At 45.1% G+C, this 23,156-nt stretch overlaps 1 long non-coding RNA gene across 1 annotated transcript in view; it reads right to left on the minus strand.

Moving 5' to 3' along the window:
- Positions 1–13,896, minus strand: part of LOC131740811 (uncharacterized) — a 73,059-nt gene extending 59,163 nt beyond the window's left edge. Inside the window, exons 1-2 of the long non-coding RNA XR_010836624.1 lie at positions 13,236–13,896; positions 11,824–11,942 (exon numbers count right to left, since the gene is read on the minus strand). This is a non-coding gene — a long non-coding RNA (uncharacterized lncRNA). The remainder of the gene's footprint in view (positions 1–11,823; positions 11,943–13,235) is intronic.
- Between the last annotated feature and the right edge of the window lie 9,260 nt (positions 13,897–23,156).

Genomic DNA, 23,156 nt, shown 5'->3' on the forward strand with positions numbered 1-23,156 from the left:
GCAACTGTGTTTGGGAGGAAGAAACCCTCCCCTGGAGATTCTGATGCACAGCCAGGGCTGAATATCAATGAGCTGACTAATAAAAATGATGTAGAAACAAAGGTTAATATTTGTTAACCAAAGAAAAGGCATTTCAGCTAGTTTATGGAGAATAACAGCATGGCGCATGATTGGTTTTTTTAAAATTATAATTTACTTATTTTATTTTTGGCTGCCTTGGGTCTTCATTGCTGCACATGGGCTTTCTCTAGTTGCAGTGAGCGGGGGCTACTCTTCAATGTGGTGCGTGGGCTTCTCATTACGGTGGCTTCTCTGTTTCGGAGCACAGGCTCTACGCACGCGGGCTTCAGTAGTTGTGGCTCACAGGCTCTAGAGCACAGGCTCAGTAATTGTGGCGCATGGGCTTAGTTGCTCCTCAGCATGTGGGATCTCCCTGGACCAGGGCTCGAACCCGTGTCCCCGGCATTGGCTGGTAGCTTTTTAACCACTGCGCCACTAGGGAAGCCCTGGTGCATGATTCTTAATCTTCGTATTTCTTCAACACGTATCAAGAAATAGAATGCACTCTTTGTACATATAACACAAATATACAACTTAACGAATTGGATAAAGTGAACACCTATGAAACCACCATCACGTCAGGAAATGTGATCATTGCCAGCACTCCCAGAAATCCTTCCTGGGCCCCTCCTGATGATTCCAACCCCTCCCTACCCTCCAGAGGTAACAACCATCCTGGCTTTCTAAATAATAAATTCTTCATTTTGCTTTACAGTTTCACCACCTCAGTATGTACCTTTAAACAATATAGTTTCATTTTTACTGCTTTTGAACTGTATATACATGGAAGATTCCTTTGTGTCTGTCTTCTTTCTTTTTTTTCTGTATTTCGGCTGCATGGCATGCAGGCTGGTTCCCTGACCAGGGATCTAACCCAGTCCTCTGCAGTGAAAGCGCCGTATCCTAACCACTAGGCCACCAGGGAACTCCTGTGTGTCTGTCTTCTTTCATTCAATACTTTTTAAAGATTTATCCATGATGTTGCTTGTGGTCATGCCTTTTCTCAGTGCTGTAGAGCAAGGTTCAGAAGACTATGACCCCTGGGCCAAATCTGGGCCACCACCTGTTTTGTAAATAAAGTTTAATTGGAATTGTCCATGGCTGCTCACGCACTACAATGGCAGAGTTGAGTAGTTGCAACAATGCCCCTATGGCCCACAAAGCCTTAAGTATTTGCTATCTCTATTTGACCAGCTGAAATGGGGACAGTAATATCCATCTCCAGAGGAAGATCTGTACCTCAATAGGATAGCCAGTCCAACTTACTAACTCAGAAATATCATTACAATCCCTATCATTTGTACTATTTTCTACATCCATTACCTTCACTCATCCATTCAAACAATAAACATTTATTTTACCCACATACATGCCAGGTTTTGGGTGGGTGCTAGATTGTCAGAAGAACTCTATATAATGATTAGCATTCATTGAGCATTTGTTCTATGCCATTATGTTAACCATTCTGCCTATATTTTCTTCTTAGCCTTCCTATGGCAGAGACCATTTTAGCTCCACCAAATGTTCATGCTCCCCATTCCATAGTTTAAGGTTGTTGCTGTTCCCAACAAAGTAGGACATCTCCCAGTCACTGTTATAGTTAGAGGCACCAAATAATCAAGCTCTAGCCATGGAGTGTGAGTGGAAGCAATGTGCACCTTTTCTTTTCCTGGCCCATAAAAGCTTCCCACTTTGGGGAGGGGCTCGTTTGTTCTCTTTCTTCTTCCTCTTCCTTGAAGCAAAAAGGGCTAAAACCCAAGGGGATGGTAGCCACAAGAGAGAAGGATCTTAGTGTGGTAGCCAACCTCCAATATGGTTCCCAGTGACCCTCACCTCCAGGTATTCATACCCATATATTCACCTCTTCAACTGAATAGGACTGAGTTTATGTAATCCATAGGATTTAATGGAAATGATGACTTCTGAGATTAAATAATAAAAAGACATTGTAGTCTCTGCCTTGCTTTATCTTGGATCACTCCTCTGGGGGAAGCCAATGCCATGCTGTAAGGACACTCAAGCAGCCCTGTGGAGAGGTCCATGTGATAAGGAACTAAGGCTTCTTACCAACAACCAGCATCAACCTGACAGTCACGTGAGTGCACCATCTTGGAAGCAGATCCTACAGTCCCAGTCAAGGTTTCAGATGATTGCAACCCTGGCCAGTATCTTGAATACAAGATATAGTATTCATGAGAGACTCTATCCGTAACCATTCATCTAAGGCAGTCTCAAATTCCTGACCCTGTGAAACTATGTGACATAACAAATGTTTCCATTGGGTAATTTGTTACACAGCAATAGATAACTAATACAACTGGGTCCCTGAATGATTGATTACAAGGAGAACTACCACTGACTAGGAATGCAGGAATTAAATGAGTGATACATAATGTCTAGAGCATTAAGCCACTAGATATTTGGGGATTATGCTACACTGAATAACAACTAATTATTACAATATTATTAATTTAAATTTGATTCTTATCTACTACTTTGTATGAGAGACCCACATGATAATAAAGGTCAGGACATAATAATATTTGAATTGTATGCGTTTGTTTGTACTTATATAACACTGTTGTTTTTAAAATTTGTTTTGTAATGGAAATGTTTTCTCCAATAAGCCCTTTTCAAAGCCCCCAGTATAAATCAAATAATATCTGAGCTTGTTCACATTGGAACAGTGTTGAACTAGTGACAATTTTACATCTTCTGTCTATCCCAGCCTTCAACTCACTTCTTGAAGTTACTTTAAACATAACAGCATTTCCAAAAAGGAAGACATGGCTTGAGGATTGCAGGTCCATTGAATGTGAAATTAGGGACATTTTGTAATGGAAACAGTCCTTGAAAGGATTAGTTCCCCCCCTCTTTCTCTCTCCCTCCTGTCCTCTATCTTTCCTTCCATCCTTCCTGCCCTCCCTCTTTCTCCCCAGCTAGTAAATTATCCTGAAATAATTTGCACAAAGTAAGTAGGCATATGTGATGATGAATTCCAAGAAATGTCATTGGATTGGGGAAAAAACAAGCTCAACCAAAGTAGATAAAATTTTGGAGAGTCAGAGTGAACTCTGAATGTTAGAAAGAGACCCAAGTTACACAGCTCCCATCGGTGTGTGTGAACCTTCTGTCTCTGGTCATCTCAGCAGTTAAAATCCAGTTCTTCTTGAAATACTTTGATGTTCTAAGACTTTCTTTCTTCCATAGGAAAAGGCAAAGGTGATTCCAGTTACAGACGAAAAGTGGCAATGAGCTTGATGTTTAACTGCTCCCAGTTCACTTTCCAGGCAACTCTAGAAGAACATTTTTTTTGTGTGTGGTACGCGAGCCTCTCACCGCTGTGGTCCCTCCCGTGGCGGGGCACAGGCTCCGGACGCACAGGCCCAGTGGCCATGGCTCATGGGCCCAGCAGCTCCGCAGCATGTGGGATCCTCCCGGACTGGGGCACAAACCCATGTCCCCTGCATCGGCAGGCGGACTCTCAACCACTGCGCCACCAGGGAAGCCCAGAACATATTTTTTTATATTTTAATAGTACATTTTAAAAGGGCAAAAAGGATCCCTTTTTTTATGTTCAAGAAGAATTAACAAGTATGGCTTCATCTCTTCCCTTAGGAAAGTTTTTGAAGGCAAGTAAGAGGAGGTGTTACCATGTGAAGTAGATCCCGCTGTCAAACCCAGAGGGTTCAACAGTCTGGGAATAAAGCTTGCCTGAAGGAAGTAATCCAGGCAGTTTTCAATGGTAATGACTTAACACCATTTTCCTTTTTATTTACAATCACATGGATACATTTAAGAAGCAAGAGTTGCAAGGTCGAAAATTTATCCACATTCTGCCTCATTTAGGATGCTTTTGGCTGCAGACTTTCTCTAGTTGACACAAGCGAGGCTACTCTTTGTTGCGGTGCGCGGGCTTCTCATTGCGGTGGCTTCTCTTGTGGCACAGCACAGGTATAGGCGTGTGGGTTTCAGCAGTCGTGGTGCGTGGGCTCAGCAGTTGTGGCTCATGGGCTCTGGAGTGCAGGCTCAGTAGTTGTGGTGCACGGGCTTAGTTGCTCTGCATGTGGGATCTTCGCGGACCAGGGCTCGAACTTGTGTCCCCTGCATTGGCAGGCGGATTCTTAACCACTGCACCACCAGGGAAGCCCTCAAATAGCTTTAATTTAGGGAATTCCTCTCACATACCAAAAAATGTGGAGGTAGGGTGGTCATTTCAGGAGTCCAACAGCATCATCAAGAACCCAGTTTCTAGGACTTACCTGGCTGTCCAGTGGTTAAGACTCTGTGCTTCCACTGCAGGGGGCATGGGTTCAATCCATGCCCACATGGCATGACCAAAAAAAAGAACCCAGTTTCCTTCTAGCTTCCTACCCTACCATCACAGTGTGCCTGCTAGTCCTCAGCTAGCCACCTCTCCAGGTCCCAAAGTTGCCTGCCACAGTTCCACTTATTACCTACATTAGAACAGAGACTTTCTTCTCTGTGTGTCTCTCTTTTCCAATTAGAAAATCTTCCCAGATGCCCCCCAGGAGATGTCCCAACATTTCATGGACAGAGATGTTGCACAAGCTCATGCTGAAACAAATCACTGACAAGGGAATGGGGCACAGTGACCAGTTCGGACTAATCAGTATTTGCTTCTGAGTTGTGGGAGAGAGAACTACTTTCCTGGAACAAACGACTGTCCAGAAAGAAGGACACCTAAACTCAGGGCAACCAGCAGTGTGTGCTGTACACTACATACAACCCGGTGTGCAAAACATAAGCGTTCTCATTTGTCTATAAATATCTTGCTCTTGAGATATGGCAGAAGTGGAAAAATCTTAACTTCCAATTAAGGTAACTTGGTCACTTCTAGTTCAGAACGGGCTCTCTCAAGTTGGCTCAATTTCTTTTGGATAAATCGTTAATCCAATTTAAGGTTCAAATTCACTACCAGAAAAAAAACGGGTTGGGGGGGACTCCCCTGGCGGTCCAGTGGTTAAGACTCCGTGCTTCCACTGCAGGGGGCGTGGGTTCGATCCCAGGTCAAGGAACTAAGATCCCGCCTGATCTGCTGGGTATTCCCAGGCACCAGAGAATTGACAGGAGTCTCAAGACACCAGCACAGGCCCTCGTGGCATAGGTACACCAAACCCCCGGTATAAACACAGCCTCCCCACTGTGGTGCAGGGCTCTCTATGACTTTTCACCCCAGAGTGCCAAGTGGGGATTGTGGCCCAACCACCACTGCTCTAGTATTTCCTCCAAGTGCCTCTAGCTGTTTCTAATCCACATCCTCCACCCAGGAGTCTTGATCCAGAGGGAGGGAGATGGAACACACTTATCTAACCCCATGTCCTTCCTCTTTTCCCACTACTTTTAGGTCCACCCCTCCCGACTAGAAAGAAGGCATTTGCTCCACCTCTCCCTACCTGTTCAGAACTCCTCATGCATCACATTCTCCTTCTCCCCTGTCCTACGGCTTCCCTTGTGCCAGCAGGGGTTTTCATCCCTCCTCTTTCCTGGGAACATGAATCTCATGAGTGAGCCTTAATAGCGAAAACAGTTCTCCTTAAGAGGAAAAATGACTCAGATCACCGAAAGAGGAAAAACACTTCTGCTTGCAAAACAGCTTTTGTTGCTACGTATATTTTAAAAATATTATCCCTGCTCCATCACTTACCAATTGTTTATATCAAACGCATGTTTTTCAGTTTGAAACAGGCAAAGTTTTGTTAAAGACAATCACTTTCACAAACGTACTTATTTATGATGAGCATTTAGAGCAGTGACTCAGAAGCCAGGGATTCATTCACATAGTTCTTGTCTGCCTGGTAGCAATGTATTCTATTAATTAGCTTAGTTTAGTGGGATATTATGATAGATGTCCCTTACTGAGCACCTACTATGCACCCAAAATTTTACATCTATTAATTCAACAATCTTAATTCTAACCCCTTACCCATAAGGTAGTAATTATCATTTCCATCTTACATCTTACTAAAGCTCAGAGAGGTTAAGTAACTTTCCCAAAGTCACACAGTGCTGAATTCAGAATTTAAGTCCAAGTCTTCTGACTCCCAAATCTGAGTCCTTTCCTCCCCAGTGGAAGCTGCAGTGGCAGTATAGCAGGGTTAAGAGTTGGAATCTGACCAACCTGGATTCCAGTTCCAAGTGGACAATTATTGTGTGCCCTTGAACAAGTCATGTAACCACCTTAATCCCCAATTTTCTCATCTCTAAAAGGAGGTAATAATAGTTCATACCTCGTATGGATGTTGTAAAGATCGAATGAGATAAAATACCATATACATCAGAGTTTAGGGCAGCATGCAGGGGGTACTCCATAATTAATTTTGGCTGATATTCTTGTTGTTATATTATAGTACTGCATCTCCCAACGGCCCTCATACTAAAAAGAATTTAGAGAGAACCTGTTTCTATTGCAAAATTTTGCAAATGAGAAACTGAGACCTTAAAATTTATTTTACCATATTAACATATATATGTGTATATATACATATATATAATTATATATATATGTAAAATCTTTGTCTCCAAAAACCTATGACACATATGTATATCACAGCCTTTGGAGACAAAAAGTTCGTTGTTCCTTCAAAGACAAGTTCAAAAATATATGGATTCTGGGCTTCCCTGGCGGTGCAGTGGTTAAAAATCTGCCTGCCAGTGCAGGGGACACAGGTTCGATCCCTGGTCCAGAAAGATCCCAAGTGCTGCAGAGCAACTAAGCCCGTGCGCCACAACTACTGAGCCTGCGCTCTAGAGCCCGCATGCCACAACTACTGAGCCCATGTGTCACAAATACCGAAGCCCGCATGCCTAGAGTCCGTGCTCCACAGCAAGAGAAGCCACCGCAATGAGAAGCCCGTGCATCGTAACGAAGAGTAGCCCCCACTCGCCGCAACTAGAGAAAGCCCAGGCAGAGCAACGAAGACCCAATGCAGCCAAAAATAAATAACTTAATTAATTAAAAAAAGAAATATATATATATGGATTCCGACTGGGTTCCTCTTCAATCCATTGGTTTGGGGGTGTCTGATGAACCTGTGGGGTCAGAAAGAAGTTGAAGATGCCATGGCGGGGGAAGCATTCATGGGTGTGGGCAAAGCAATAAAAGGAAACTCTAGAAGGCAACTAAGAGGGTCATGAAGGAAAACTGCCAGAGACCATGAATAGTTCATCTATCAGCAGAAGAAATCAGCTCATAATTCAAAAAACAAATAAAAATTGGACCACAATGAGGCCCAATTAACTCATCCTTCAAACACATTCTCTGTAGTGGACATCTGTTGTTTTGGCTGCCTTTCTAGTAATTACAGACCAGTTTCTCTTCAGAGGAACTATATGGCTTCCATCAACTTGTTTGGGGTGTGACCCCATCCCTAGCTCCAGGACCCCATGGATTTAAACCAATCAGCTAATTTCACCCCCCAAACCACAGTTCAGACAGGCACATAACCCACCAGAGCCCATGAGACTTGAAGGTGTGTGTCTGGGAGAGAAGCAGCTTTTGCTCTTCCTCTGAGTATGTCACAGCCATCTCGTCAACATGCAGAGGCCGACTAATGATGAAGCTGACATAGAGAGGAAGACGGAGTCAGGATACTTGCACTGATTGAGCCTGAATGTATCCATAGAATACTTCTGGAACTTCTCAGTACTGTGAGCCTATACTGACCTCCCCGCACAGGACATATTTCATTTACCCAACCCAGTGAGAAGTAGGGTATTACCCCTTTTCTCCAGGAAACCCAGGGCTCAGATAAATTAAGAGAATTCCCTGGGCTTCCCTGGTGGCGCAGTGGTTGAGAGTCCACCTGCCGATGCAGGGGACACGGGTTTGTGCCCCGGTCTGGGAAGATCCCACATGCTGCGGAGCGGCTGGGCCCGTAAGCCATGGTCGCTGAGCCTGCGCGTCCGGAGCCTGTGCTCCGCAACGGGAGAGGCCACAACAGTGAGAGGCCTGTGTACCGCAAAAAAAAAAAAAAAAGAGAATTCCCTAGTGTCACAGAAGCCAGGATTTGCACCTAGTGCTCTTTGCATGCCTCTATAATCCTCACAGCAAATGAAGAGAGTTTATGGAACATGGCTACAGTCACACAGTAGGTCAGAGGTAAAGCCAGGCTTCTCATTCAGAATTTTTTGTCTCCAAAGTTTATATACCCTGCTCTGACTTTAAACTATGAGCTAATTTTTGAGTCAGAGCAAAAAGCAAGATGAACTCATGTTTTATTTTTTTTTAATTAATTAATTTAATTTTGGCTGCCTTGGGTCTTCGTTGCTGCGTGCGGGTTTTCTCTAGTTGTGGCGAGCGGGGGCTACTCTTCATTGCGGTGCGCAGGCTTCTCATTGTAATGGCTTCTCTTGTTGAGAAGCTCAGGCTCTAGGAGCGTGGGCTTCAGTAGTTGTGGCACGTGGGCTAAGGAGTTGTGGCTTGTGGGTTCTAGAGCACCGGCTCAGTAGTTGTGGCACACAGGCTTAGTTGTTCCACGGCATGTGGGATCTTCCCAGATCAGGGCCCGAACCTGTGTCCCCTGCATTGGCAAGCAGATGCTTAACCGCTGCGCCACCAGGGAAGTCCCTGAACTCATGCTTTTAAGAGTAAGTTTCCAGAGCCCATGAGTTTGGTGTACTCAGACTATATAATTTCACATGCTTATATAGCTTATTCTTGTTGTTGTTGTTGTTGTTTTGCCTCACTGCACGGCTTGAGGGATCTTAGTACCAGGGCTTGAATGCAGGCCCTCAGCAGTGAAAGCATGGGGTCCTAACCACTGGACAGCCAGGGCATTCCCACTATATCTCTTATTCTCAAATCCCCCCTCTGCTATGATACAGGGAAAGAGAAATATCATGAAAATCTCACTATGTGCAGACAGATGCCCAGCTGGGTTTGTCTCCTGCTTGGAGAGTCTACTGGAAGCCACTAGCTTGCCCACAAATCCATTCTCTCCTTCTTTTCGGATATGTGGCCAAACTACACTTCCCAGCCTCCCTTGCAGTTAGGTGTGGTCACGTGATTCGGTGCCTGCCCATGGAATTCAAGTGGAAGTGCCGTGCATCTAGTACTTCAGCAGTGGGTGTGGCTCCTCTGTGTTCTTTCCCTTTCCCCTTGACCATGCAGATGAAGTTTATGACTTAGCCTATAAGGCAAAGTGACACAATGGAAGGAACCTGGGTCCCTGACAGACCATGCAGGTTAGAACCACCCCAGCAATGGAAAGTGCTCACCTCAGAACTGTTACATAAGAGAGAATAAACTGCTTTAATCTTCAAGCCATGTATTGTTGGATATTTTTGTTATAGCAGCTTAGAGTGTGTACCCGAAGACAAGGGTCTAGTCATCCCACAGGTGAGCTCAGGTAGGGTAAATAAAGTCAGCTCTTTACCTCCAGAGAAAAGGTACAGAGTTTCATGCCTCTTTGTTAGTCTTTCAGCCTGAATGCTCACTGCAGTGAGCACTGGATCAGTGAAGAGAGCAGGCTGCAGAGCCCTTAAGGCATGGAACCAGCACCTGTTGCAGAGAGCACAGGAAGAGGGCCACACAGCTTAGGAGAACCTCCTAAAATCCTGGTGCTGTGAGCAGAGCCTTGGGAAGAACAGCTGGACCCCAGAAACACCTGTTAAGCGAAGACCAAAGATGAGATGTCTCTTCTGCCCGGGGGAAGCTTCTGAAAACACTCTGATGGGGTTTCTTAAAAAAGAAATCAAACAGGCTAGCAATTCACTGATAGCTAAGGACTAGAGCTTCCTTTCTCTCTCTTATAGTACCAGTGTTCAGAAATACCTTTGGGCATACTGCAGGAAGGGGGACCCCTTCCAGGGCCCAAGGGTGGGTTCTTGTCTAACACTCAGTAACGAACTGTCCGAGGAGACACACAGGCTGACAAAGCAAAAGACTTTATTGGGAAGGGGTGCCCAGGCAGAGAGCAGCAGGGTAAGGGAACCCAGGAGAACTGCTCTGCCACGTGGCTTGTAGTCTCAGGTTTTATGGTGATGGGGTTAGTTTCCAGGTTGTCTCTAGCCAATCATCTTGCTCGGCCCATAGTCTGACTCAGGGTCCTTCCTGGTGGTGCAAGCATCTCTCAGCCAAGATGGATTCCAGTGCAAAGGATTCTGGGAGGTGGGAAGACATATGGGCTGGTGTCTCCTCCCTCCTTTGGCCCCTCCCGAATTCTCCCACTTCGTTTTCGGTGGCAGCACCGTGTTCCTTATCAAGACCTCCCGTTGTGAGACAGCTCAGGCAACTGGCAGGCAACTGGTTATCATTGTGCCTGGCCAAGGCAGGTGATTTCAGTCAACGGTTCCCTAACAGGTGGATTGATTTCCAGCATAAATAGTTTCTGAATATTCACAATCCCTTTGAGCAGATAGATATTACCCATTGCGGGCAAGGGTACAGGAAAATGACCACCTCATATTGTACTGCTCAAAATGCTGGAGAAGCAGCATGCATGGCACAGTGGTTAGGAGCTAGGACTCCAAAGCCAGCCCTAGCACTTACTAGCTTAGTGACCTGGGCAACTGCTGCTGACTCAGCTTCATCATCTGTAAAATGGGGATGATAATAATAGTAGCTACTGCATATCATCATGAGGATGTTTGTAGAATAGTACCTGGCACATAGTAAGCACTACATAGATATTTGTTGAAAAAATGTCGATACTACCTTTAAGGATGGGATTTTGAAAATGTGCATCAAAAGCTTTGACCCACCAATTCCACGTCTAAGAATTTTTCCCAAAGAGATCATCATGGGTGTGTGCAAAGATTTATCTTCAAGAAAGCTCATTGAAATAATGTGATCATCAATAGGGGGCTGGCTAAGTAAATAGTAGAAGACAGTCACATTTTATGCAAGGGATTGTTTTGCTGGAGATCTTGCAGAATGCAAAACTCACATTATGCAAGATTAAATTCCCTACCAAAAATAAATGCAAAGCAGGATTTACATTCTTTCAAATTTTGCACATAAAGCATATTTCAATTAATATTTTATATACTACTATTTCTAACTGTGTAATTCAAATTTGCATTAAATGTAACCTACTGTATATTTATTATGGAGCCACACAAAAAATTTGTTACAGAAGAACAAGCAATGGCTGAGCAAGACAGCCATGATACATCAATTTTTAGAAGTGTGACCCCATTTTCATCAGATAGACATTATTTTTAAAATTAATTTATTTATTTTTATTTATTTTTGGCTGCACTGGGTCTTTGTTGCAGCGCGCGGGCTTTCTCTAGTTGCGGCGAACAGGGGCTACTCTTCTTTGCAGTGCGCAGGCTTCTCATTGCAGTGTCTTCTCTTGTTGCAGAGCACGGGCTCTAGGCACGCGGGCTTCAGTAGTTGCAGCACGCAGGCTCAGTAGTTGTGACACATGGGCTTAGTTGCTCTGCAGCATGTGGGATCTTCCCAGACCAGGGCTCAAACCCATGTCCCCTGCATTGGCAGGTGGATTCTTAACCACTGTGCCACCAGCAAAGTCCCTAGACATTTTTTAAATGTTGGGAAACTATACATCAAAATTTAAAGTGTGCTTGCAGCTTTACTGGTAATTTTTGTTTCCTTCTTTTTATTTACCTACATTTTCTAAATATTCTCTGGGGATCATGCATTATTTTTGTAATAAGAAATAATAAATGGAACTTTTAAGGAATAAACGTATCATTCATACTAACCTAATTTTGAAAAAATTTACAGAAGTATCTATGCAAACAAATAGTTTCATAAAATAAAATAGTTCCAACCTGTTCAGTGATGTCTACAGTGAACTGGAAATGTGTTCTTCTCTATTATTTGGTCCGAAGGATAGGTCTGGACAGGAAATAGCAGAGTTGACCAGAGCTCAAACTGAGGTTCCGTCGACCTAATCCAGAACAAATTAAATCAAACTGTGTTTCAAAATGCATCAAAGAACACTTAAAAAAAAAATTTTTATCTTATATTGGAGTATAGTTGATTTACAATGTTGTGTTAGTTTCAGGTAGACAGCACAGTGATTCAGTTATACATATATCAATTCTTTTTCAAATTATTTTCCCATTTAGGTTATTACAGAATATTTAGTAGAGTTCCCTGTGCTATACAATAGGTCCTTGTTGGTTATCTATTTTAAATATAGTAGTGTGTATATGTCAATACCAAACCCCCAATTTATCCCTCCACCCTCCCCCCCCACCCCCCGCAAAGGACACTTTAGAAGCCAGATTACACTGGATCACTTGCTCAGTATGTCTACGTGGGCTTCTTTTTGAGATTTGGCCATATCGTTAAACAAAAAAAGTGTGCTGCTTTGGAGACTCAAAAAAGAGCAAAGGACACTAAAGAGCCTTCTCTGAGCGGTTTCTCTGAGCAGAGCTGGCATGCTCCACGCAAAGCAGAAAGGAAGAGGAAGCTGCAACTCTTCATCACTGGCTCCTTTCCAGGGAAAGGCACATGGGGATGTGGGATGGTCTCTAAGGGACCCCAGGGAAGCAACGGTTCTACACAATAGCCCAGAGCAGGCTGTGGCCTCTAGAACCTTCCATCCCACAGTTGGTAAATAGTGGGTGTTAAGTGTTCATTTGAGACCTTACAGGCCTTAACTCTCCCCTCACCAGGGATTCTGAACCCTCTTAAAATTTTTGTTCATTTTTCACTTTGAACAAACACTCTGACAATCCATGGGAATGTGAGCTATGGAACCTTCAGCAAGTTACTCAAGCCTTCTGTGCCTCATCCTTCGTTTCCTCATCTGTAAAATGGAGGCAATAATAACAGCACCTATGTAGTTGGTTTTTTTTTTTTTTTTTGAGCAAGAGATAGCACATTCATTGTTGTACCAATCACAGCCTTATGTATATCACCACTAAGTAGACAAAAATCATTAAGCATGCAAGCCAAAGGTGGTCATATATATAGTAACGCCGAGACTTTAAATGTTTCATCTTGATTTTTATGGTTTCACTTCTGAAATTTAAAAGTGACCTTGCCAAATAAAATCTCAATGTTTCTTCAATCTAGAAACCTGCCCAGGATTTTTGATCCTAGACTAGTTCCACTTAACCCGAGCCAAACAGAACAGTTTCTTTATTTTGATGTTGAACATGGGGATATGTTACAAGACCTGGGGTTAGGGACAAACTCTTCAACAGGTATAAGTGTTGATGGAGAAAAATACCTCTAAGCATATAAGGAAGGACGTTTCTTTTCCTGTCTCCTGAGTTCTTTGCAGGATACGCGGAACTCAGCAGGTGTAGACCTGCCCTCTAGTGGATCCGGGTGCGCGACGATTTAGGTTCAACGTCTGCTGTGTCTGGCTTGACAAGGATTATTAAACTCAATCGTCCATCAAAAGTGACCTGTTGGGAGTCTGGGTTAGGTGCTGAGCAAGTGAGAAGTTCAAGTGGCAAAGGAGACCCTGCGGCTGAAGATAATGCCCGTTCTTCAGCTTCCATCTGGGGACGCGAGGCTTTTAATTGTTCCAGCCTCTCGGGTTGCACACTTGAACGGATGCGAAGCCCTCCCCTGAGCTCTCGGAGCTGGTCTTGGCTCTCCGCGCGCCGGCGCTGAGGCAAACGCCCATCGGGCTGGAACTTTCGGAAGTGGCCCCGCGGGGACCCGCCCCGCGGTCAGCGCAGAGCAGCCGTGACGGGCCTGCAAGTGAGGCCGCGGAGTCCTCGCGTCGCCTGCCCAAACTGTGACGGCCGCCCAGCGGGAGCGGCTTCCCGCCGCATCGTCGGGGCGCTCAGACACCTCGGGGGCCCAAAACATGGCTGCGCCTGCCAGCTCGGTCCCGCCCCACGGCTGCCTCGTGAGGACGCGCGGCCGGCGCCGGAGCTGGCGGCTCTCCCACGCTTGCGCCCGGCGGGTGCGTAGAAACGCGGGGCACGTCTCCGGGGTGGCTGAGGGGCGGTGGCAGGGCAGGTGGGGCGGGGCGGTGGCAGGGCAGGTGGGGCGGGGCGGTGGCAGGGCAGGTGGGGCGGGGCGGGCGACCCGGGCGGGCGCCCCCAGCTGGAGCCGCAGTCTATTCAGTTTTGTTGTGGAAATCTCTTAGAACAGTGCTTAGCACAGAACAAATGCTCGAGGTATGTTAGCTATTACGCATCAGACGAGGAAACCTGGGCTGAGATAGATGTGTTAACGTGCCATGGTAAAAACAGCAAGTGTTGGAGCCAAGATTTGCTTGGGTTTCCTCAAGATTCGTTTGATTTGGGTCTTTTATAATACCTCCCATGTCTCTCCTTAACACGCTCATGCTTTCCTCGCCCTTCTGGAGCATGTGGTATGCATTTCTAATAGCTCTTTTAATGTCCTTGTCTACAAATCACCTCTGACATTTCTGGATCTGTTCCTATTGATTGATTTTTCTCCTCATTATAGCTCATAGTTTCCTGCTTCTTTGTATGCCTGGTAATTTTTTATTGGATGTCAGACATTGTGAATGTTACACTGTTGAGTGCTGAAGGGTTTTTTTTGTTTTGTATTCTTTCAAATATTTGGAGGTTTTGTTTTAGGTTGCAGTTAAGTTAGTGGAAATAATTTGAACCTTTTGAGGCCTGCTTTTAAGATTGCTAGGCAGGTCCAGAGCAGCCTTAGTCTAGGGCTAATTTGGGCACGACCAAGGCAATATCTTTCTCAGGATCCTGCTCCATATCCCACATGTTAGGGGTTCTTTCCTTTCTGGTTGGTGATATTAGAGAGGGGGAAATTTCCCCCCCATCCCTCTTTTTTTTTTTTTTTTTTTTTTTTTTTGAGGCACGCGGGCCTCTCACTGTTGTGGCCTCTCCCGTTGCGGAGCACAGGCTCCAGACGCGCAGGCTCAGCGGCCATGGCTCACGGGCCCAGCCGCTCCGCGGCATGTGGGATCTTCCCGGACTGGGGCACGAACCCGTGTTCCCTGTATCGGCAGGCGGACTCTCAACCACTACGCCACCAGGGCAGCCTGACCCTATCCCTCTTGAGTTCTTGTGGCTGGACCTAATAAAACGGACACAAGACAGATTAATAGGAAAAAAATTTTTTTTAATTCATGCACATGGAGGCCCTATAGAAATGGGACCTGGGAAGTGGCCAAAGCAGGCAGCTTTTATACTTTTTACACAAAGGAACAATACATTTGCGAGGAATTGACAGAACAAAGAAACAGTGAAGAATCTAAACAGAGTTAGGGCTTGGGATAGTAAATTGAAGAAGAAAAATGGTTTTGTCTATACAGGCTTCTTGGCCTGATAATTCTCTACCTCTGGAGATAAGCGTGTCCTTCTACATCCAGATGCAGGGAGGGCACCTTTCACATGAGGGCTTTATTTCCTGCTTTCAGGGAGACACGGAGGAGGGTCAAAGGGTCCCATTTGCATCAGCTGTTGCTTATGTAATTCAAAAAATCAATATGCCATTGAGGCATATTTTGAGGTGGCCTGCCCTGGGCCCCAACAGTGAGAACACAGATAATGCCTGACATGTGTAAGCTCCGCCTGATTCTTCTTGGTGGTCTTTCCTTGGCTTCGGGGAACCTCACGCGTATGCGCTGCTCAGCGCTCAGCTGCAGATTTGAGGGGGACCCTCTGCAGATCTCCAATCCTCTCTCCATAGAGAGAATTTGCTCCCATCGCCCAGGCCCTTAAGCAGTATCTTGAACTTATGAAGTCTTCAGTAAGTAGTTGCTCAATGAATGACTACTGTCCTGTTCTCTGTAAGTTAAGCAAACTTGGGTTGGGGCTTAGCATTTGCCTTCTAGAAAATATCCCACAATTGGTTTGCAATTGGTTTGCAAACCAAGGGCAGATTCTCCACTAACAGCAAGCTCATTCTTCCAGGAGAGAGTAAGCTGGAGATGAACATTGTCTTGGGACTCGAAGCCACCTGCTGACATCAGTGACGGAGTTGCAGGACAGAGAGATCCAGGGTCTAGAGCTGCATCACCCAATACAGGAGCCAGTGAGTACATGTGGCTATTGAACTGAACATTTGAAACATGGCTAGTCTGCAGAAACAGACTCACGGACATAGAGAACAGACTTGTGGTTGCCAAGGGGAAGGGAAGCCAGGGAAGGGATGGATTGGGAGTCTGGTGTTAGTAGGTGCAAACTATTACATATAGAATGGATGGACAACAAGGTCCTACTGCATAGCACAGGGAACTATATTCAGTGCCCTGGGATAAACCATAATGGAAAAGAATATAAAAAAGAATGTATATATATGTATAACTAACTTCGCTGTATGGCAGAAATTAACACAACATTGTAAATCAATTAAACTTCCATTTTAAAAAATTAATTTTAAAAAAAGAGGGAATTTCCTGGTTAGGACTCTGTGCTCTCACTGCTGAGGGCCCGGGTTCAGTCCCTGGTCGGGGAACTAAGATCCCACAAGCCATGCGGTGTGGCCAAAAAAAAAAAGCAAAGCAAAGAAACGTGGCTAGTCTGAACTGTGACTGTAAGTATAAAATACACACCGGCTTATTCAAAGATTTAGTATGAAAAAAACCATGTAATGACTTTTTACGCTGAATACACGTTGAAGCAATGATAGTTTGGGTTAATACAATATTAAAATTAATTTCAGTGGTGTCTTTTTACCCTTTTAAGGGGGCTACCAGTATGTTTAAAATCATGTGTTGTGGCTTGCATTATATTTCTATTAGCCAGCACTGCCCTGGAGGAAGAAGAGGGCATCCCAGAAGAGCAGGCCCGGGCCAGCCACAGAATCTTAGAACCCATCCTCAAGACTTGAGGCTGACAGGAAGTAGAATTAAGTGAAGGCAGAGGAGATGGGGAGCAGGATACGTAGAGGCAGATGTGATAGATGTCCGTCTCTTGTTACTCTGCCATCCTTCCCCATCCCAATGCCCCAAGCAGTGTAACATGAGTCACTCACCCACTGCCTTAGGGAGACAGTTGTCACTGTAAAAGCAGAGAACAATGGAAGCATATTCTCAGTTTTTAAGATCAAGAGCCAAAGCAAAAGCCAAGCTCCAGACTAGGAAAAGCCATCCCAGCCTTTGTCTATTGACAGCATCCCGGAGGGAGAGCTGGCCCACCTGCATTCAAATCCTAGCTCTGCCACTTAACGGCTGCGTGACCCCTGACCAGCGACTGCCACCTGTGTTCATCAGTTTCCTCTTCCGTAAAATGGAGCTGATAACAGTACCCAGCTCGCAAGGCTGCTGTGGGGGTTGATTTATATCAGGACTTGGAATAATGACGCCTAGAAAATACGGCTGAAATGTATGCTGTGACCTCTGAGCAAGTCGTGCACAGCGTCAGGGCTGAAAGGCCACATAACGGGGTCCAGTAAGGACAGCAGTAGCTGCCATGTTGCTGATGGATTATCGTGAGGAGTGATGTCCACGTGAGCCCCAGTCATCGCTGCAGGTCCATCTGATCTACCCCCTGATATCAAACCTGCCCATGAGCCAGACTCCCCCGAATTAGCTGAAGCCAAGCAGGTATGGCTGGGTTATAATGCGTCCATTTGCATTTAGGATCCAAGGCTGTGCACAACATGTCTAAGTGTGGTTGGCTGCTTAGCAATGGATTTTAGGAGGCTTAGCAGGTGACTTGGACTGGGAAGCCTGGCTCCTCCTTGCCTGTCCATTCAGAGAAGAGCTCAGACTGGACCCAGCCTGCCCACGGCCCTTTCTCCTGCGCAGCCTCAGAGACGCTCCCGGTTCTTGACATTTGGTGGCACCTGTTGAAACTGTCCAGCTCTAGTGCTGCTCTTCCCTTAACCAAAGAGACAACTGTGATGAGTTCTGCTTCTAAGTGGGCGAGGGTCAAGTACACAGGAAATGTCTAGGGATGGTGGATCCAACAGGGGATTGGACTGCAGAGACCTGGACTCATAATCGCCAGCTTGTCTTATCCTGAACTTGAAGCTCTCAAGAGTAGGCAACTTATGCTTCTTTGTAGTCCCAGAACTTGTCAGGAGAGAAGCACACGTGTTTGTGAATGAATGAATGAATGGCTTAACAGTCATTAGGAAATGACTGATGTCACGCTGTCTCAGTGGGAATATAGAAAGGGGGGAATACTTCCACTTCAAGGGACATCCAGTGGGAAGAGTCAAGCAAATATCAGCAAATATTTCTTGAGCACCTACTATGTGCCAGGCCCTATTCCAAGCATTAGAAAGAATGTACTAAACACGGAGTCTTCCCTCCAGGAACTCACATTCCAGTGGAGACAGAAGAGGAATCAGAGAGGTTGGAGGGTGACCTGTGAGGAAGGTTCTTCTCTTGACAGAGGGGGAAACTGAGGCCCAGCAAGGTCCTACTTGCCCAGGCCACACAGCTGGCAAGCGGCAGGGCCAAGATTGGAACCTATGTCTGTGTGACCCCCCAAAAGCCACAGACAGGGAAGAAGGAGGGAGCAATCAAGGGCCCTGTCTGGTCCAACATGCCTGAAAGATTTGGCCCAAAGACGGAAAAAATCAGCAACTGGAAAGTGCTCCGAGCCTTTAGTGGTTCATAGCTCCAGGCCTGAAATAAGTCAGCTGGCTCTTCATGGCAGTAAGTCCTGGGCTCAGGCCAATCTCAGTCGTTTATGTCCCTGTGCCTGCTTTACATGCGTAAAATTAAAACTAACCATACCCACCCCATAGACTTTTATAGGCATTAAATCAGTTAATATGTGTAAAATTCTTTTAAAAATTCCCCCCACATAGTTAAGACTCAGAAATTCCCCTCCGCGCCCACATCTTGCGGCATGTGGGATCTTATTTCCCCGAGCAGGGATCCAACCGGCGCCCCCTGAAGTAGAAGCACAGAGTCTTAGCCACTGGATCGCCAGGGAAATCCTTTTTTTTTTTTTTTTCCTAAAGCCTCAGAAATTATTATGACTTCCAGCTTTCTCTTTCTTTTGTCTCCATTTTACCCTGATGATTTCTCAGAAGTAACTCAATGCATTTGCCCCGTTTGGGCGTCTCCATCCTCTTAGCCTAGGGATGAAATCCAAGCGCTGGCTGCGGGGGACACAGGCACACCTGGGAAGGCGCATGTGTACACTTTGCACAGTACAAGTCCGCTTTTGCCTCTGGACACAGTTAAGGTGCTTTGAACTTTGGGGTTAGCCTGACCTCTAGTGGTCATACAGAGAACTGAGCCCAGGAGAAAGCTCGTAGGAGAGGTTCGAATGTCCAAACACTAAGGGGACCCAGCAAGGTGATTTTTGGGTAGCTTTTTCCGAGAGCTTACTAAATGCTGAATTGTGCTAATCCACAGAAAAGTTACTCCTCGTGGTGACGTCCACACAGTTTATAAGTGGTAGTGGAGGGAAGTTTAACCTAATCCCGTCTGGCTTGAGAACCCTCTTGTTTATCCAGGACGCAGAGTGCCTGGCCGTAAAGAGTCATCGTCTCGTATTCAGAGAGATAATCCCACTTATAAAGCCCTTCACTAACATCACTGGAACAACGCGAACATCCTGTGACGAAGGCTTTTACACCTATTTTTCACACCTAGAAGCTGCAGTTCTAAAGGGCCTGCCCCCAAATTTATATGCATATGTATCCATCCATGTGGGGCTCTATGCTAGACTCTGACGATAAATGGAAAGCAAAAGACAGGATCTGGGTCCTCGAACTTAGAGGCTACCGCATAGGTACCAGAACGGAGATCCTCGATCACCCTCGAAATGCTCTTTTGTCTGGGATGTAAGAAAACTCGTCGTGGAAAGCCAACTCGTTTCAGGGCACCTGGCTTCCCACCCAGACTAGTAACTCAGCAAAGACAGGATGCCATGGTTTTATTTCCTTCTACTCCATCCATGGAGCTCCGCCTAGGACCTGGCCTGCAGTCCTCCCGGAGCTCAGGCTGCCCTCCAGCTACGTGGGTTGGAGGGACTTAGGTGTCATGAACACCATCACTACTAGGATTAGCTGCTGCTGGTTAAGTGTGGACCCTCCTGGCAGGCGCTAAGCATGACTAATATGCCTCCTCTCGGGTCATCCCCCAGCACCCCAGCGAGGCAGGTACTACGGTATCATCATTTTACAGAGGAGGAAACTGAGGCTTAGAGAGGTTAAGCGACTGGTCCAAGAGACTGTAGAGCCAGGATGTGAGCCCAGTTCTGTCTGATTTTAAATCCCACACATTTTTTTGGTTTTTGGTTTTTTTTTTGGCCGCACAGCACAGCATGCAGGACCTTAATTCCCCGACCAGGGATGGAACCCCTGTGCCTGCTGCAGTGGAAGTGTGGAGTCTTAACCACTGGACCGCCAAGGAAATCCTAAGAAGTTACCTCCACCCCGTTTCTTTTTTTAATTGAAGTAGAGTTGATTTACAATGTTGTGTTAATTTCTGCTGTACAGCAAAATGACTCAGTTACACACATATAGACATTCTTTTTCATTATGGTTTATAACAGGATATTGAGTTCCCTGTACTATACAGTAGGACATTGTTTTGTATCCATTCTAAATGTAATAGTTTGCATCTACTAACCCCAAATTTGTTGCCATTGTTTTTAAGCTCCCCTTCCATCAAAACCAAACTCCCAGTCTGGCCCTCTCCCTCCCCTCTCCCCCCCCCCTCCCCCCAACCACAAGTCTGTTCTCTATGTCTATGAGTCTGTTTCTGTTTTGTAGATAGGTTCATTTGCACCATATTTTAGATTCCACATCCCTTTCTTTTAAACAAAAAAATTTATTTAAGCCACACTGTGCAGCATGCGGGATCTGAGTTCCTGGACCAAGCGTGGAACCCATGCCCCCTGCAGTGGAAGGGCAGAGTCCTAACCACTGGACCACCAGGTAATTCCCCCCAAATCCACACTTAACCCCTGTACTCTATTGCCGTGTCCCTGACTTCTGAGCATTGCAGCTTGATCTATAAAGCTCCGTACACTCAAGGACCTTCTCATCACTGGTCTGAGAGTTGGGTACCTGAGACGAGGATTTGAGTGCAAATTATCTATTTGGGAAGTGGTCCCAGGAGGCACTGGGAGAGGGCTGGGGGAATGTATTAGTCTGCCGGGACTGCCGTAACCACATTCCACGCACTGGGGGGCTTAAACAACAGGAATTTATTTTCTCACAGTTCTGGAGGCTGGAAGTTCAAGATCACGGTGCCAGCAGGGTTGAATTCCTCAGAGGCCTTCGCTTTCTTGCTTCATTTTCATATGGTTGTCCTTCTGTATGCAACCCTGCTGTCTCTCTGTGTGGCCTAACTCTCCTTATAAGAACATCAGCCAGGGCTTCCCTGGTGGCTCAGTGGTCGGGAGTCCGACTGCCGATGCAGGGGACGCGGGTTCGTGCCCCAGTCTAGGAAGATCCCACATGCCGCGGAGCGGCTGGGCCCGTGGGCCTGTGGGTCATGGCCGCTGAGCCTGTGTGCTGGGCCCGTGGGTCATGGTCGCTGAGCCTGCGTGTCCGGAACCTGTGCTCCGAGGCCACAGCAGTGAGAGGCCCACGTACCTCAAAAAAAAAAAAAAAAAAAAAAAAAAAATCAGTCAGATTGGTCTAGGGCACACCCTAGTGGCCTCATTTCTTTTTTTTCTAAATTGAAGTGCAGTTGATTTACAATGTTGTTTTAGTTTCTGGTGTACAGCAAAGTGATTCAGTTATATATATGTACATATTCTTTTTCAGATTCTTTTCCATTATAGGTTATTACAAGATATTGAATATAGTTCCTTGTGCTATACAGTAGGTCCTTGTTTTTAATCTATTTTTATATACAGTACTGTGTATCTGTTAATCCCAAATCCCTAATTATCCCTCCCCCCCCTTTCCCCTTTGGTAACCAGAAGTTTGTTTTCTATGTCTGTGAGTCTATTTCTGGGTTTTGTTTTGTTTTGTTTTTTTACTTATTCCTTTATTTTGTGTGTGTGTTTATTGTTTATTTTTTTAGCATCTTTATTGGAGTATAATTGCTTTACATTGTTGTGTTAGTTGCTGCTCTATAACAAAGTGAATCAGCTATAGGTATACATATATCATATCCCCTCCCTCTTGCGTCTCCCTCCCTCCCTCCCTATCCCACCCCTCTAGGTGGTCACAAAGCACCGAGCTGATCTCCCTGTGCTATGCGGCTGCTTCCCACTAGCTATCCACCCTACGTTTGGTAGTGTATATATGTCTATGCCACTATCTCACTTCGTCCTCGCTTCCCCTTCCTCTTCCCCCTCCCCATGTCCTTAACAGTATACATTGTGAAAGTCCTTCTAGGTCAGTTGATATCATTTTTTTCATGAGAAAAGGGAAACTTTTAGTATTTTTTTCTCTTCTTATGCCACACATCATAACATAGAGGAAATTAAAGGAAAATATCATTGTATATATAAACTTTAAAAATAACATATCTTCTTATGCCACACATCATAACATAGAGGAAATTAAAGGAAAATATCATTGTATATATAAACTTTAAAAATAACAACTCTATAGTGTGAATATGTGGGTGTGTCTGTTTTTTTAATTAATTAATTAATTAATTTTAACTTTTTATTTTATATTGGGGTATAGCCGATTATTAATGGTGTGATAGTTTCAGGCGCACAGCAAAGCGACTCCGCCATACATATACATGTACCCATTCTCCCCCAAACTCCCGTCCTATCCAGGCTGCCACATAACATTGAACAGAGCTCCCTATGCTATACAGTAGGTCCTTGTTGTTTATCTATTTTATATACAGTAGTGTGTATCTGTTAATCCCAAATCCCCAATTTATCCCTCTCCCCCTTTTCCCCTTTCATAACCATAAGTCTGTTTTCTATGTTTGTGAATCTATTTCCATTTCGTAAATAATTTCATTTGTATCATTTTTTTAGATTCCACATATAAGTGATAGCATATGATATTTATTTTTCTCTATCTGTCCTACTTCACTTGGTATGATAATCTCTAGGTCCATCCATGTTGCTGCAAATGGCATTGTTTCATTCTTTTTAATGGCTGAGTAACATTCCATTGTGTATATGTGCCACACCTTCTTCCATTCCTCTATCAATGGACATTTAGTCCATCAACAGATGAATGGGTAGAGAAGATGTGTCACATCTATACAATGGAATATTATTCAGCCATAAAAAGACACGAAATTGAGTTATTTGTAGTAAGGTGGATGGACCTAGAGTCTGTCATACAGAGTGAAGTA

The sequence above is a fragment of the Kogia breviceps genome, chromosome 14 (genome assembly GCF_026419965.1).
Source record: "Kogia breviceps isolate mKogBre1 chromosome 14, mKogBre1 haplotype 1, whole genome shotgun sequence".
Taxonomy (NCBI): domain Eukaryota; kingdom Metazoa; phylum Chordata; class Mammalia; order Artiodactyla; family Physeteridae; genus Kogia; species Kogia breviceps.